Source organism: Gobius niger (genome assembly GCF_951799975.1).
Source record: "Gobius niger genome assembly, chromosome: 17".
NCBI lineage: Eukaryota > Metazoa > Chordata > Actinopteri > Gobiiformes > Gobiidae > Gobius > Gobius niger.
The window spans coordinates 8,259,598-8,275,987 of NC_136868.1; the positions used below are offsets into that span (position 1 = coordinate 8,259,598).

At 41.2% G+C, this 16,390-nt stretch overlaps 1 protein-coding gene across 1 annotated transcript in view; it reads right to left on the minus strand.

Annotated features, from left to right (window-relative positions):
* Nucleotides 1-10,761, minus strand: part of lmo4b (LIM domain only 4b) — a 63,439-nt gene extending 52,678 nt beyond the window's left edge. The window contains exon 1 of the mRNA XM_079575025.1: nucleotides 10,757-10,761. The gene's annotated coding sequence lies outside the window, so the exon portion shown is untranslated. The remainder of the gene's footprint in view (nucleotides 1-10,756) is intronic.
* Between the last annotated feature and the right edge of the window lie 5,629 nt (nucleotides 10,762-16,390).

Consider the following 16,390-nt stretch of genomic DNA (forward strand, 5'->3'; position numbering starts at 1 on the left):
AGGGTAAAAGAACGCGCTAATGACTAGTCTAATTTGGTAAACCCTTTCCGCATTGTTTTTTGGGAGCCATCACCAACACCAATCTGTTCTGAACATATTTAAAGACTGCTCCAGGAGATTTAAACCACACTTGCTACTCGCTATAAAGGGAATTACAACAAGCATTTAAATGTGCTCGTATGGTGCAGGGAAGAGTTTCAAACTCAATAAAGAAAGCAGACAGTTTGTATGTCGGCATAAACTTATCCTTCCTCTAATTCTACGTCTAGAGCCCCAATAATAGATGATGCCTCAAATTATGGTTGTTTGTAAATGAAAAAAATCTGATTGCTGACAAGGAACTTCACCAAAAATAAAAAAAGTGACTTCCTGGATTGTTCGCGAGTGAGGGATGGATGGAGTGTGAGATCAATAGATGAATCGGTGCGGCGTCAGCAGTGGTGCAGTCGCTGTATCGGACTGTCGTGGTGAAGAGGGAGCTGAGTTGGGGGCAAAGCTCTCGATTTACCGATCGATCTACGATCCCACCCTCACAAATGGTGAGATCTGAGATTTGGGTAATGACCGAAAGGACAAGATCGCGAATACAAGCGGCCGATATGAGTTTCCTTCGCAGGATGGCTGGGCACACCCTTCGAGATTGGGTGAGGAGTTCAGTTACCCGGGAGGAGCTCGGAGTAGAGTCGCTGCTCCTTCACGTCAAAAGGAGCAGCTGAGGTGGCTAGAGCATCTGTTTCAGGTGCCTCAAGGTCGCCTCCGCAAGGCGTCGTGGAAGGCCCAGGGCACGCTGGTGGGACTATGTCTCCGAGCTGGCCTGGTGTCGCCTTGGGGTCCCCCCAGAACAGCTGGAGGAGGTGTGCGTGGATCAGGAAGTCTGGGCATCTCTGCTGAGACTGCTGCCCCCACGACCCGGCCCCGGATAAGTGGAAGAAAATGGATGGATGGATGGATGGATGAATGGATGGATGGATGGATAGACTTCCTGGATTTAACTCACTGTTTTGATCTGGGGTTGCTGCAGTTTGTCAGGTCAAGGTTCAGCAACACTATGAGCCAAAAGAATGAGATCAGCTGACGACCTGAACATCCTGAATGACCAGGTTATTCCATCAATGGATTTCAGTGCAGTGGTCACACTCTCCCATCGTCAATGCAAGATCTTGGTAAAAAAATTAATGCAACACTGGATATTTTGTGAAAAAAAAATGTCCACAAGGAATACATGCTGTAATCAAAGCTAACAGCGGTGACCTTGGACGCAGATACATCATTCATTTATTTGTGTGGCTAAATATTATCCTTATATCCTTATTTTTTTCCAACTCAACTCAACTCAACTTTCTACTGTATTTGTTTTTTGTTTGGCAGCACTGTATCATTGTTTATTTTGTATCACCTTCCCTGCCCCTTTAAGTGCAGTTTAAGTGCTTTCAAGCCAACATTGTAAATATGAATCTGTTCCTAATGTCTTCAATGATGGAATAAAAGTTTATTAACATATTCTATTTAGTATACAATTATTATTAGTCACTATACAAATGCATCACACAATATGGATTGAAATAGCCAAGGGCATAGATCGTGAATATATGATTGAAGTGTTGGCATGAGCCCTGTTTAATAGACTGCTTTTGGGTCATAATAGTGGTATGAAATGAAAGTCTTCTAAAAAACTATTTTAGTCAAACTGAATTCAAATGTAAAACAGCAGACAATATGAGTGCATTATTTATTATCCTTATTTCATTGATTCCTCTTTGCTGTGTCCTTTCCCTCAGTAAGTCTGAACATCTCGCATTCGCTAAAACTTTACCAGACATGAGCGTGCCAGCACCAAACCACTTCCTGGTGTCTATGCCTCTGAAACAATCCTCCCTTTGATCAAAGCGAAAGCCGATCCGCTCCATAATCTCATAAACAGTTGTTGTATTTCTGTTTGGTGCCTTTGTGTGCAGGTTCCTCTCTCAAAGGAAGTGCGGGTGCAGGACAGTGGGACACTCATCTCTGGGACTGGGGAATGCTGGGAGACCTATCCTGTCTTGATCACGGCCCGTTGACGGATCGGCCGGAGAAAGGCAAATGGGATCGTGCTTCGCTCCGATGACAACACAGTAATTTGGATGTCCCTTTCCTCTCAATGATTCTTTTTCAAACAGACCGCACTGATGTTTGAGCAGCCTGGGAAAATGCTCCAATGGACAACTCGTGATCGATTGAGCATCACATACTTCAAAAAACGTAGGATGTAATATTGTCTTGATTGTCGAAAATACTATGTTGGGAAGAGATTGTTCAGGTATTGGTGGACCCACTACAGTGCAGCAGTTACGACTTGTTGCTACTATGTAATGTGTATGTTTAACACCAGTCAAAAAATGTCAAATGTATTTTCATTTCAGTTGGTAGCAGTACAATGCAATAGTATAAGCAGCGACCTTTAACTATATTTTTATGGGTTTTTGGACAGCTTTGTCCTGTGGCGTCACATTCAGTGCAAAAAAAACACCACCACCACCATATTTTTACACTTTTTGGCCACTGCACAAACCAAACCAGCTGCATCGGGTTCAGCAACAACAGAACAAAGCGTCTATTAACTTTGTGCAGAGGTGGGTAGAGTAACCAAAACATTCACTCAAGTAAGAGCAACGTTACTTTGAAATAATTTTACTCAAGCACATTAAGTAAAAAGTATTGAACCAAATGAATACTCAAGTATAAAAGTACTTAGAGAGACTTGAGTACTGTGAAGTATATGCTGGAATGTAAATGACTTAGTTTATGTTTCAGTTGTGATATAAGTGATGAGAAACAAGACATGATTCAATAATAATGTGAAAATCCAAATATTTCTAAAGAAAATGGTAAATGGTCTCAACTTATCCACCTTCATAATAACAGCACATTGCTACATTTTGTGTTTTTTTTATCTTCACACTTCAATAAATGTCAAATTCACTTTGGTTTATAAAATTTGGACACATGGCTGTTTTGTTTTTATAAATTTGTTTATGTTTTTACTTACTGAATCGAGATGCGGATCGGATCGGCCCCTGAGAATCGTGATACAAATCGGATCGTGACAAAAGTGAATCGTCCCAGCCCTTCTGTCTAGTCCCTTTAAATATACTGTATATATATATTTCTGAAGAAAAAGGGTCATGAAAAACAAACCCCATATATTTTAGGTCGACATAAAGCTTTTGTAACTTACTCACTGCGGCACAAGTCACTTTATTTTACTCTAGTAAGAGGTAAGGACATGTCATCACAATTTTATCCAAGTATTGTACTCTGTAACTGAGTACTACCCACCTCTAGCTTTGAGTGGCGAAGAGTAAAAGAGCCTGCATGAGGCCAGATTAGTTGATGATTCAGCTCTGGTCACTGTGCCCTTAAAGACACCGACTCACTGTGTCCTTAAAGACACCGACCAAAGCCCACTTTCTCACTCCAGTTGCAGTAATCTGGTTGGTTTTGACAGGAAGAGCATCCAGCTTACATATAATCTTCCTAATCGTCGTGCGGCACTGTGTGGACCAAAAAAAGTAACTAGAGTAGCTTGTCTAAAGCTTTAACTTGTGCTGCAAATTGCAAATGTATTAAGATGAAGTCGTTCTCAGTTGCCCATTACTCAATCTGGCCTTACATGGAGACACGGGCCACCCATGACCACACTTTTAGCTTTCTGTTGATCGTTGTCTTCCAGTGCAATATACCCTTTGGCTCGTACCAACACTGTGCCCTTCCAAACACTGTAATTATATTTCTCATTTCTCCATAATATTTAGAGTGAAGTAATTGCATAAAGCCATTTACCAGAAGTCTCCGCTCATTCGTCTGTCTCACATTAATGCTCTCTTGCAGGCAGAAAAAAAAAGAAAGAAAATGAACAACCTCAAAAAGTGCAGAGACTCTAACCACGGCTTGAACCGAAACACGCTCAGCAAAACAGCCTCGCTCCGTTTCATCCCCTATTGTTTAATTCACAAATGTTGACCCATGTGAGACGCATTAGCCGCGCGCAGCATCCAAGCTCATATCGAGTGAAAGGGGAACCTCAAAAGGCCACATGTTCGCGGTGTTTATCATGCATTAGCGGGACAAACTCTGCACTGTACGGGCCCTCACCGCTCCCACCTGCTCGGCGATTGGTTGCAGATGTGGTTTTCTAATTCATAATGAACTAATAATGGTTTTGTTAGTGCAAGGTTGTTTTGCCGCTCGGCCGCTCGCACACACTCGCATCCCGAGGCTAATCTGCGCTGGAGGTGTGGCTCTGAAGGAAATGTGCCGTCTGCAAAGGGTTAGAGGGGTTTAAAATGGATTTGAAAACGCGAGATTTGGTTCAGCTGCACACTTGAACTATTGCACTGTTAGGTCACTGCGGATATGTGTAATAAATGAAAGGTGATTTTGCCAAATTAGATTAAAGGCCCTCAAGTAATAAAGTTCATGTCACTTACCTATAAGTGAAGAGGCAGTGGAAAAGGTCAGATTGATGTGTGCTGTCAGCAGGTTATTATCAACTATTTTGATTTCATTATGGAACAAAGGAATGGCAATGGTGTTGTCTGCTCCTCAGTCCTTAACAAAAGATGGTGACACTCGTTGCTGTGATGGGAACTTCGCTTTGCAGTCTTAAGAGTTTCTGAAGCCGCATTTAAATTCAAGCGCATGAAGTGAGGAGGTGACAGTTTGAAACGACTTGGAGCTGCATTTTAAAGTATAACTGAGTTCAGGGAAAATGTGGATACATGCTCTAAAGCAGTACTAAGTAACTCATGCCCCTACAGGCCATAAGCGCCACTGCAGGTGTCGTACCATGTTGAGGTTTTTTAGATGATGATTAATTCGGCCCCTGCCCTGTAGAGCATAAATTCCAGAGTCTGTATAAAAAAGTAAGTCTCTTGTCCATACTTGTGCTGAGTTATGAAGTTTTAAAGAATAACCAGAATGCTCATTCCAGCCACTAGGGGGCATTAAATAAATAAAAAATGGAAAGAGTTCCATACCTGTCCAGCAGAGGGCACTGACATAATAAGAGATCAGGATATGAACAACACATTATATAGCCACGTGGTAAATGGACAGTCTGCCCCAGGGTGGCTGTGGCTTCAATAACTGCTTCTGAGTGTGGCATGAATGAATAATGACTACTATGTAGCACTGAGAAACTTGTGACACAGACTTGTAAAGTGCAATACAAGTGTAAGCCGTTGTTATTAATGAAGCTACAGTCAAGTTGGGACCAACTTGACCAAATCACAGCACAACATTTTCTCTATTATAAGTGGCCTGCGAATATGACTTATTTAGATGGATAACAGCTGGTGCAATTATAATTTTATTTCAGTGAAGCAGCATTTTTAATGAAGAAATGTTGGGCAGAAAAGTTATTTTTATTGGAATGTTTCAGCAACTGACAGGAAGTGACATAAATAGAGATAAAGTTCCATAGCATTTTAGCTAAATCTGAAATATAATTGTGTTAACTATATGATTAACACAAATTTTGTCTGATGTGTCATATGCATTTTTACCTTTTATCTGCCAGTTTAGGGTTAGGTTTAGAGTTAGTGTTGGCAATTATTCATATCCAAATCTCAAAGCGTATTGCTAAGGAAAGCTTACAACCTATATTATGTCAGTGTGATGCCTCATTTGAAAGCCAAGACCTTCTAATTTCTAAAACTATGTGTAAGATCTGTGCAGGTGTAACATAACTTAGATCAAATTTATAGTTCCTACCCCAACCCTAACCCTAACCCTAACCCTAACCCTAACCCTAACCCTAGCTCTCTAATCAGGGGGGACGGCAAGGAACAGATTAAAGAACAATCCCATACGCTTTACCATCTCAACAATATATCTAACTTTCCAACACTTTCCACAGCAAAACCATCTAATTTATGCTGCCATTCCAAGCAGAAACTTTGAAATATGAAACAATCTGTAAAAAAGTGCAGGCGGTTCAGGTCCAAACTCAAACTAATGTTGGACTAAACCAAGACTAAAGAGTTCCAGGCTCAAGAGTTGCAGGCTCTCGATCAAACCGTACAACCGAGAATACTGCATAACAAAGTGCCATGTGCAGTTTGGGAGCTTGTGTATTTGTTTATTTAATCTGATCTTATTATAGAATGACAACATATATTGCTGTATGAGTTGCTGTCTATGTGTCCATTAAAATTGTGAAATCCACTCTATTGCCATCAATTGTGCAGCTGTAACTGTTGCACGCGTTTGATGAAGATACCTAACATACAAACAGTTGTGGATTTCAATAGTGTTTATTGAGACTGGCCCAGCATCACTATCCAATCTCCTCTCATGTGACCAAAGCAGACTGTGTTTTTCCATCAGGCTCTGGCCGTATAGAGGAAATGGGAAAGTGACTACAAATTAAAACATGGGACAAATCCATAGGTGCCATTGATTGCAGGGGCCATGAGGCGCAGCAGGCTGTGTGCAGACCTGCCTTGCTCTGCTCTCATGTTACAGCGTCATTGTTGCAGATTGATAAAACATTGACGTTATCGACGGCGCACAGGGCTAATTAAGTGTCAGCGCAGATGAGAGGGGGCTCTAGGCCGGGAACATGAAGGTAAAGAAGGCAATGAATGGATTTGACCAAAGCTGTTACATCAAATGGTATATTGTGAGACAGTGCATTTACCGCAGGCATTCAGCGAGATCAGGCATTCTATAGTATACAGCGTCAATGCCACAGAGTTTCATTATGTGTGATGACCTGAACTATGGGGCTACACAAGTAATGGCATACTGTCATTCTAGGTGAAGAAAATTATATTTCCGCCCACACACTGTAAATACTAGCTTTATAAACCTCTTCATCCCCCACATGAACTGAGCATATTTTCACCGGTTTGGCTTTATCCAAAATGTTAAATGTACCCTGTTATCTGCCAGTTTAGGGTTAGCTTTAGAGGTAGGGTTAGCAATTATCCATATCCGAATCTCAAGGAGAGCTTACAATCTTGTGTGGTGCCTCATTTGAAAGCCAAGACCTTCTAGTTTCTAAAACTATGTGGGTGTAACATAACTTAAAGGGGCTAGATGCACGTTAGCCATTTTATACTCACTACTGCCACCTCAGGTCATACCTGTAACTGCACCTTCTATATTAAGATTAAGATCTGGGCTCATTCTACACATTAGGACATTGTTGGAACATGTAGGGGGAGGTAAATGCATAATTTTAACATTTTTAAACTCTGTATAGTCCCTTTAACAAAAGAGTGACAAAAATGTGCCAGAAAAGCAACAATAACACGGCAAAAACATGACAAAAACACTATAAAAAAGGAACGAAGAAAGCGATGAAAAAGCAACAAATATGTGACAAAAAAGCGGCGATAATGCGACAAAAAGGTTACGATCAGTGTTGGAGGCCTTAGCTTTCAAATTAGGCATCACACTGGCATATAGGCAGTAAGTCATGAAGATTCAGGTATTGACGAACTGGAGAAAAATGTGCTCGGTTAAGACGGGGAGTGGGGTACCCGATTTACTTTCTTGAGAAAATGTCATTTGCCACAAGAAAGTGCAGGTATATTGTATTGTAAAGGCAGCAATTTGTGAGAAAAGCCCCCAAAACAAAACAGTCTCTACTTCACAACAACCTTCATCCAATAAAAACAGAATTGATTATTTATTGTCATTCTCAATCCAACCTTTTTCCATCAGTCAATCCTGGTGTAAGAGGGAAACTATCCAACTGTAGGAGCATTTCGGACCTGTGTGTCTGTCTCTTTGTCATTTTCAAACTATTTGTGTAGACTTCAGTCTTACACGAATGAACCATCATGGCAGAGATTTTTGAACGTCGTCGACTGGACTGGGTTGTGGATATTTTGCTTCTATCTTCAGAATTTTCTTCCTGCTTTTGTACAAAGACTAAGAACACAATCTAGAGGCATTTTAAAACTCTGGCCTCTCCTCCATTTTGAAGCGTGAGCCCCTGCCCCTCTGAAGCTCTTTGCATGACCCTGAAAAAAACATGTATGCATCTATGAAAACGGTTTAAAAAAAGCATAAAAAGCAACGGCGACCTGAGACCAACGTTCTCTCATCTTCATGTGGCAATGGCTGACTTCACATGGGAAACTCTCCACAGTGTCTCGCTCTGAATCTCAACTGTAAATATTGTATTATTGGCTTCAGACACCGGCCCTTGTGCATGTCCCGCATGATGCAGAGCAATGCCGTGTGCTTGTGTTACATACTTCCATGGGCCGCCTCCTTGACAACTGCACACAATGGGGCCATTGAGGCGGGCAGCGACAGGCCTTTGATGGCTAATCTACATGCGTTTGTTCAGGGAAACTGGAGCTGCCTTAAAGGAAGCAGGTGCAACTCATTACCACGTCCCGGGTCCAGCTTTTCCTCTGGATTTCCTTCTGCTTCAGACCTCGCTCGATTTATAATGTCCTGCAGAAATTACATAGCCACCAAATGAGATGGATTTGAGTTTTCTTAAAATGGGGTGAGCTATTGTTGATGGTTCATTGGCTACTCGATTTTGGAAAGCCAGAAGGTTGAATGCTGTCGACACAGGCTTGACCCTATAAGGAACATTTTGACCTTTATTGACCAGATGTGGTGAAAAAGTCTTGGCTAATTTAAACACATTTGACTCATTGAAAGTGTCAGTTTTCGTTTAGCTTATTTTGAAATTCTTAGCCTCTGTTGTTTGAAGGTTGATTGAGACTTCAGTTCAGTTTTGAGACTCCACACGAAGACAAAAACGCTTGTAATTTCTTAAAGTTTTGACACAGGGATTAACTCACGTCTGTGTAAATGCCGCAATACCTCTACCAGGCCTGTGTGAGGCACTGTGGCGCTACCAGAGAAGATAGAACAAGACTGTAGACAACGCATGTGCTGTAAACCTTCTGAATGATGAACTAAAACTCTGCTGGTAAATATTAAAGTTCTCAATGGATTTACGATCTACAGAAGAGACGAGGAGGTAAATTTATGCGTCGAAGCTCACAGGACTAAAGCAGAAATAGTATCAATGACCGGACTTTTATTGTCAGTCCAAAAACACAGACTGAATGGAGGTGTTTTTCTCCCTGTCACCTGTGGCTGTAAAAAATATTATAAGGTGACCGTATACGGTTATTATAAGGTCAGCAACAGACACTGAAAAGAAAAAGAAACACTGGAGCTGTGATGTCATCATTTTAGGAAAAGTTTCAGAGGAGAAGCCATAACAATGGAGCCACGGACACAGCGTTTTTAGATCTTTCCACTCTGGGACCTAGTTTGTAAAATGTTTATTTACAGGCCGGGATTTGTATGGATGATACGCTGGACTGATGAATTAGTTTTGCATTTAGTCCTGAGCTTGACTTCGTGTGGACAAGGCCAAAAACCATAGGAACGTGTCCTGACTTATACTGTTGTGGCTCAAAGGTGACACTTAGGAATGGTCTTTAAGGATTCAACCTTTACTTAGAATAGAAAGCTGAGGCGGTAGAGGCTACATGAATTCATCCATTAAAGGAAAAATGAATTCAACTTGATTTGACCACCAACTAAAGGCAGGGGAGGACTGGCCATATGTCCATTCTGGAAGAGCACAGAGGGGCCACTGGCTCTGGGGCCACCAGTCCCACCTCAACTGAGCTTTACCCAAATCTAAAAGCTAAAAAGAAAAGCATCAAAATAGCGAGAAAAAGAGGATGAAAACAAAACAAAAATGTGCTGGAAAAGCAACAAAAAACTGACAAAAAATGTGATGAAAAGGCAACAAAAAAAAACACAAAAACGTGTTGCTCTCCAGTCGAGAAGCTTTTAGATTTGGGTAAAGCCCAGTATTAAAAAAATATGAATCTAAAAGGAATTCCGTGGAGTATGGTGTACCACAAGGTTCAATTTTGGGACCATTATTATTAATTATTTATATTAATGATTTTGCTTCTGTTTCTACGACCACCTTTCTCCTCTTTTTGCTGATGATAAAAATAAAAAGTCGACCTGGGGAAAATGCACTCGGTTAAGGCGGGTGGTTAGAGGTTAAAATATGTATTTGTGGAAGTGCACAATTACGCTAATTTGGGCCAGGCTGATCAGAGTCCAGGGCTGTTTTTCAGTCCCAGTCCTGACTAAAAGGATATTTCAGGATTTTTGACATAGGGCCTCATTTCCAAGTTATCCAGGTGTTATTTTTTTTAATTCATGCAATTCTTATATTTGAAGAGTTTAATGGTGCTAGGCTAGTGCTAGGCTAGTGCATGTCTATGGTAACTAGCCTGCATTAAAAACCTCTTCATACTTCTTGCCATATCTGACTTGTCGAAAGCTCCTTTGTGAATTCCACATGTAGTAATGCCGGCCACAGGTAAACAAACTACTGTAGATCCGGAAACCGAGCAGATCACTCAGGGAGCTGATGCTGCTCAAATATAAGTTATTTTAAATGCAAAATGGTAATATTACAAAAAATATTCAGTCAACATAGACATTTATGTGGTCATACAGCCTTTGCGATGCCCAATCCCGTCAGACCTTGGAAGCTAAGCAGGGAAGGGCCTGGTCGGTACTTGGATGGGAGACCGTTTAGTAACACCAGGAAGCCTAGCGAATGTAGTGAGTGAGTGGTTGGTGGTGGTCGGAGGGGCCGATGGCGCAGACTGGTTGCCTCGCTTCCGTCAGTCTACCCCAGGGCAGTTGTGGCTATAATAGTAGCTTACCACCACCAAGTATAGAGTGAATGAACAGTGCAATGTAAAGCGTCTTTGAGTGTCCAGAAAAGCGCTATATAAAACCGATGCATTATTATTATTATTATTATTATTATTATTATTATTATTATTATTATTATTATTATTATTATTATTATTATTATTATTATTATTTTATGGGTAGTCTGGTGTTATAAGTGATTTGCCTCAGGTGCACTGTGCTTGGGTCAGACTGTTTTTAATGCAGGCTACTAGTTACCATAGACATGCACTAGCCTAACACTAGCCTAGCACCACTAAACTCTTCAAATATAAGGACTGCATGAATAATAATAAAAAAATGTCTCCAGAAATCAACGACACTCTGGATAACTTGGAAATTAGGCCCTATGCTAAAAATCCTGAAATATCCCTTTAATACTGTCTCAATCATTATGACCAATCAGATTCCAAGAGTGGCCTGTGCTAAGCCTGCCGTTTCCTTTCTGTTCCATAGCTTGATCTAGAGCCTTGACTTAGAGAATTGTGACTCTGGAGCTTCTATAGCTTTTGACCCATTAATGCAATTTAGTTTCACAGTACGACTTTTTCCAAATCTTGACCCCTCTGAGTCAAATTTTTCGGTAAAGCGCAAGGCCAAAACAAATCAGTTAGCAGGATAACCTTTTTCTCTTTTGCTTTGTAACATCTTCCACCTTGCAGTTCCTTAATGAGAGCTAATAGCAGTCACACAGTGCAGAGCTAGCGCGTGGCAATGTTCACGCTCAGGTCAGACTTCAAAGAGTGGAGGCGAGCTCTGAAACAGGAAGAGCGTTTAATTAAATGCATTGGCAGCACACGCCGAGCTTTGTTCTTCACACGACACGTGCCTCGACCTCCGATGAACTGTAAGGTATATGACATTCAATATGCTTCAAGTTTTAGAGGGACTTATCATTTTGACATGGGATTTTAGGGCCGAACCGTAGCACGCAAGGCCAAAGGAATGCCGCCTGTGATTGTGAAACTATTGATACATGAATAAAGACATGGGTAATCAAAACAATGGCATTATATCTGGAAACAGTCGTGTTGCCCCCTAGTGATATGGAGTAAATGTACAAGAATAAGTTGCTCAGCACTGCTTGGCACAAAACTCACTGTCGCTGATTTGTCAGAGGGTTGACAAGACAGAATACACATTTTAAGAGATAAATGCTTGAATAGTATTGTGCTGAAATGAGAATAGTCGTATGAAGCTTCGATATCCTTTGCCCAGGCACTGGTTTTGTGTAGTAGAAGAGTCTAAAACTCTTCTTCAGGAACACATCTCAACGGATTATTTCATTATTTCATGCCACTGTGATGATTGTTTCTGTTCCCTTCACATTTCACGTGCTAAAGGCTCATGCTTTGGTCCGACATAAAAACATTAGCGCTGTGTGATGATGTCACCAGGCCGCGCCGCTCTGTTTGCTTGCACAGGTGTGAGGGCTGACCGGCAGAAGGCAGGTATCTCTCAACAGAGGATTAGTTTAGAAACGTGAGCATACATCATTTTTATTTTATTGTCCAAAGATAATGTTTTGCATAGTTGTTGTTTTTATTTTATTTAAAAACTGAATAAATTAAATTAAGATTGTTTTTAAAGGCAACATATAATCATTTAAATAATCGTAATTTCTATTACTAAAATAATTGTGATTATTATTATTAGTCAATCATGTCCGCTGCGATTCATCTCCCAGGCCTGTGTGTGGCGCTGTGACGCTGCCACAGATAATAGAACAAGATTGTCGATGAACTTTTGTTGAATGCAAACAGTAATAGCGCAGTGAAAATGAAACTGCTTGATGGATTTACGATTTACAGAAGAGATGAGGCGGTGAATTTATTCTTCAGATGTCGCGGGAAGCAGAAATATTGTCACTGACCAGACTTTCACTGTCAGTCTAAAAACACAGTGTAAATGGAGGCTAACTCTGCCGGGCTTTTCCCCCGTCACCTGTGGTTCACAGTGGAGTGGAGTAAAACTCATCAGGTCAGTAGACTATGGATAACACTGGCACTGTCATGTCATCATTTAGGAAACATTGTGGAGATGCCGTAACAATGGAGCCACGTAAACAGCATTTTGAGATCTTTCCACTCTGGGACCTACAAAGAGATGCTCAGACTTCTCTCTACACACACTTTCATCGAACTCTTCTGAGAGATCATAACCACAATGTCCACGTTAAGGCATGTAGTCACTCACAGCTATGCCACTGATTCTCAACACTGTCAGCAATTCTTCAATGCTTGAACAGGACCAGCACCATAAGCCATTTTATGTAGAGGCTCGATATAATCCAGAATTACATCCGAGTCCGTGTTCTTATTACCGTGTTGTGATGCTGACATGAGCTTGTTGCGAGTGGAAGAGGAGAACGTGCGCTGTGTAGGACTAGCTGCAATAAAAGCCTTGAGTTTGTAAAGTGGAACAAATTGCAGACAGACTCTCTCTTTGTTTGCGTCCTGCGGGCACTTTGAATGTTTGATCTCATTTACTTAATTGCTCTTGTTTTAGCTGATTCATTGTTTTGTATGGTAATGACTGCACTTATTCTACTGAACTGACTTTTATAGATGCTGCTTTGTTCTCTCACACTTCCTAAAGCCCGAACGTGTGTCTTTGAACTAACTCAATCCATGTACTTAATAAAACACAGATAAAACACTGGTGTTACTTTTATCATGCATTGTCTGTGAGGCAAAAACCTACAGTTATCATCAAGATCATTCAAACCAATCAGCTGAATTCGTGATATTGAAAAATTGGCCGTTGTGATAAGATTACAAAGTTGTATTTCTGTCTTCAGGTTTAGAACTGATTCAGCCCAGGTTTTTGAACTGTTATAGCCCTCCATAGGTCTGGTGGTGCGCAGGGAGACATTTTATTCTAAGGTAGCGCTTGATATGAAATTACTTTTTTCAGGCATTGAAAAAGTATCAGGTTTTAGTGCTTCAACAGCCATAAAACACAAGCTATTCATTTCTCTGTTAACCCATGTACACATAAAGAAGTAATGTAGAAAAACACTCTTGTCCAAGGTGACACTGGTAGATGCACTAAAAACACACATAAGAGTAATTTATAAAAGTATTGAAATAAAAGAGTACTCTCTAGAAGGGTATTCATTTTATAGTTGTGCTCAGAAGTTTACATACTCCGGCAGAATCTTTGACAATTTTTTGACTATTTTTCAAAGAATATGAAAGATAACACAAAAAGGTTTCTTACACTCATAGTTTGTGGTTGTCTGATACCATTTATGGTTTGCTATTACCATAATGACCTGATCAAAAGTTCACCGAGTAATACCGAGGATTTCCCCCTTTAACATCAATGACAGCTTGGAGTCTTTTTGTGGTAGTTGTGGATGAGGTTCTTCATTTTTCTAATGGTAAAGCTGCCCATTCTAATTGGCAAAAAGCCTCCAGCTCCTGTAAGTTCGTGGGCTGTCTTGCATGGACTGGACATTTGAGCTCTCCCCACAGTGGTTTCCTTGATATTGAGGTTCAGGAGACTGAGATGGACACTTTATTCTGCTGGAGCCAGTGGCATCAGCGAACCACCTCCATATTTCACAGTAAGCATGGTGCTCAAAAATTAGCCAGGGTTTGTAAACTTTTGAGCACAACTGTATATTTATAACAGGATTTGGAGCTGTAGACATTGTAGATAAAGTTCTCCCTTTAGTTTATTTGATTCACGAAGTCAAGACACAAGCCATGGCCGACATTTGTATCATCCCCTCACTTCCCATCAAAGCAGACCTCGGTTGCCTCTCCAGCCCCATGGATGTAGTGAGACTCCGGCGGATATTTTTGTCTCTTGTGGCTCTGCGAAGAAGGAGGTAGTTGTGCTACAAATGAAGGACTGTGTTTCCTGGTAATGGAAGGAGGAGCTACAGACAAACTGGGTATTTATGTACTAACAAACTGAGGCAGGCAAAAGGGCACTTTAAATTCATATTGCAAAGAAACTCTAGGTCCCCGTTCAATTGTTTGACAAAGGAGAAAATGAGTTAAGTGCTTTAACCACTGCTCCACCGGTTTTGCTTCTGCATTTACCAGTTTGCTTCAGCGCTTCTGACCTTAAATACCCATTATGTGAATCCTCCTCTGACACTTGTCATTTATAGAAACCGTCCTTGTTGATGTTATTAGCGCCCCCTCTCATCCCTCTCAGCTGTGGGAGAGAAGTGACGTGGAGTCTCATCTTTACCTCATGGAATCTATGTGTTGACGAGCGTTATAAAAGGCAGCGAGAGGGGAGGAGGCCGCTGCAGCATTCAAGCACTAATTAGAAAAATTAGATCTATGAAAGGCAGCCACTGATCTCAGGCCTTCAACCCACGCCTGTGCATCGCTGTAGCCGCACAAAAGGGGACGCAACAATGAGCGGCGGGGAGGGAGAGGGGCGGGGGGGCAGATAAATAATTTAATCCATTATCTACTCTGCAAAGCTCATCAGCACTGCTACACAATGGCCACGATTGAATTGCTGATTGCATTTCTCTTCTACCCTCCAGGAGAAAGAAAGAAGGAAAAAAAAAAAAAAAACTAGCCCGTGCTACTACACTATGCAGCTAGCTGAGGGGATGTTGCTAGTACGGAGGAGGTGGCGGGGGAGAGGGAAAGGAAGGAGAGGGGGCTAGAGAGTGTCTTCCACCAAGGTCAAACTACAATACAGCAATCTAATTAAGAGTATCAGAGAGTTTCCTTAGCCGGGTCATAACCTTATATTGTCCATTAGCAATTACATCATGTCGTGCGATGGAGAGAGGCTTGATTACGTTCCTTTTTACTTGATCATGTCCACTGGGTTTTCCGTAATTGAGAACTGTTTGAGTGAATGGAAAGATCCTGATAGGGCTGCATGGTTTTGGTATCCAACGAATTTCCAGTTTTGTTTGTGATTTTGATAGATTTGAATTAGCAAAAAGCAGCAATGTCCTAATGTGGAGATTGAACCCAGACCTGTTCACCACAACTGCCTCTAAAATCCTGCACTGTCACTCAAAAAGTTGTTACTCCGGGTCTGAAGTGCCGTCATGCACGAGCTTCATATAGAAGATGCAGTTACGCAAAAGACCTGAGGTGGCAGTAGTGAGTATAAAATGACCAACTCTAGTCTCTTTAAGGTCTTAGTTGTTTAGTTTAGTTTTAGTGGGTGACACCTGAACTTTGGTTGCCTTAAGCTGCATGAGGACACAAGTTTTGGCATACATGAACATGCCATGTCCTCATTTGAAAGCTAATAACCTCCAGAGTTCAGTCACTGAGCGTTAACTGGAGTCTGCACTAGCACTAATACACACACACACAAAAGATCACACGCTCTGAAATTTAATTCGACTGCCTTAAAGGGACTAGATGCAAGTTGTCATTTATATACTCACTGCTGCCACCTCAGGTCTTACGCGTAAGTACAGTTTCTATATTAAGCTCGTGCATGACGGTACTTTGGACCCAAATGAACAACTTTTTGAGTGACAGTGCAGGATGTGGTGAACAGGTCTGGGCTTATTGTACACATCGGGACATTGCTGGAGAAAGTACGGGGTGCATAATTGCTGGTCCCTTTTAAGCATTTGCTGTGTCAAAAGATCCAGGGTTTGCATTTTTCACCAAGATCTTTTGTTGTTTAT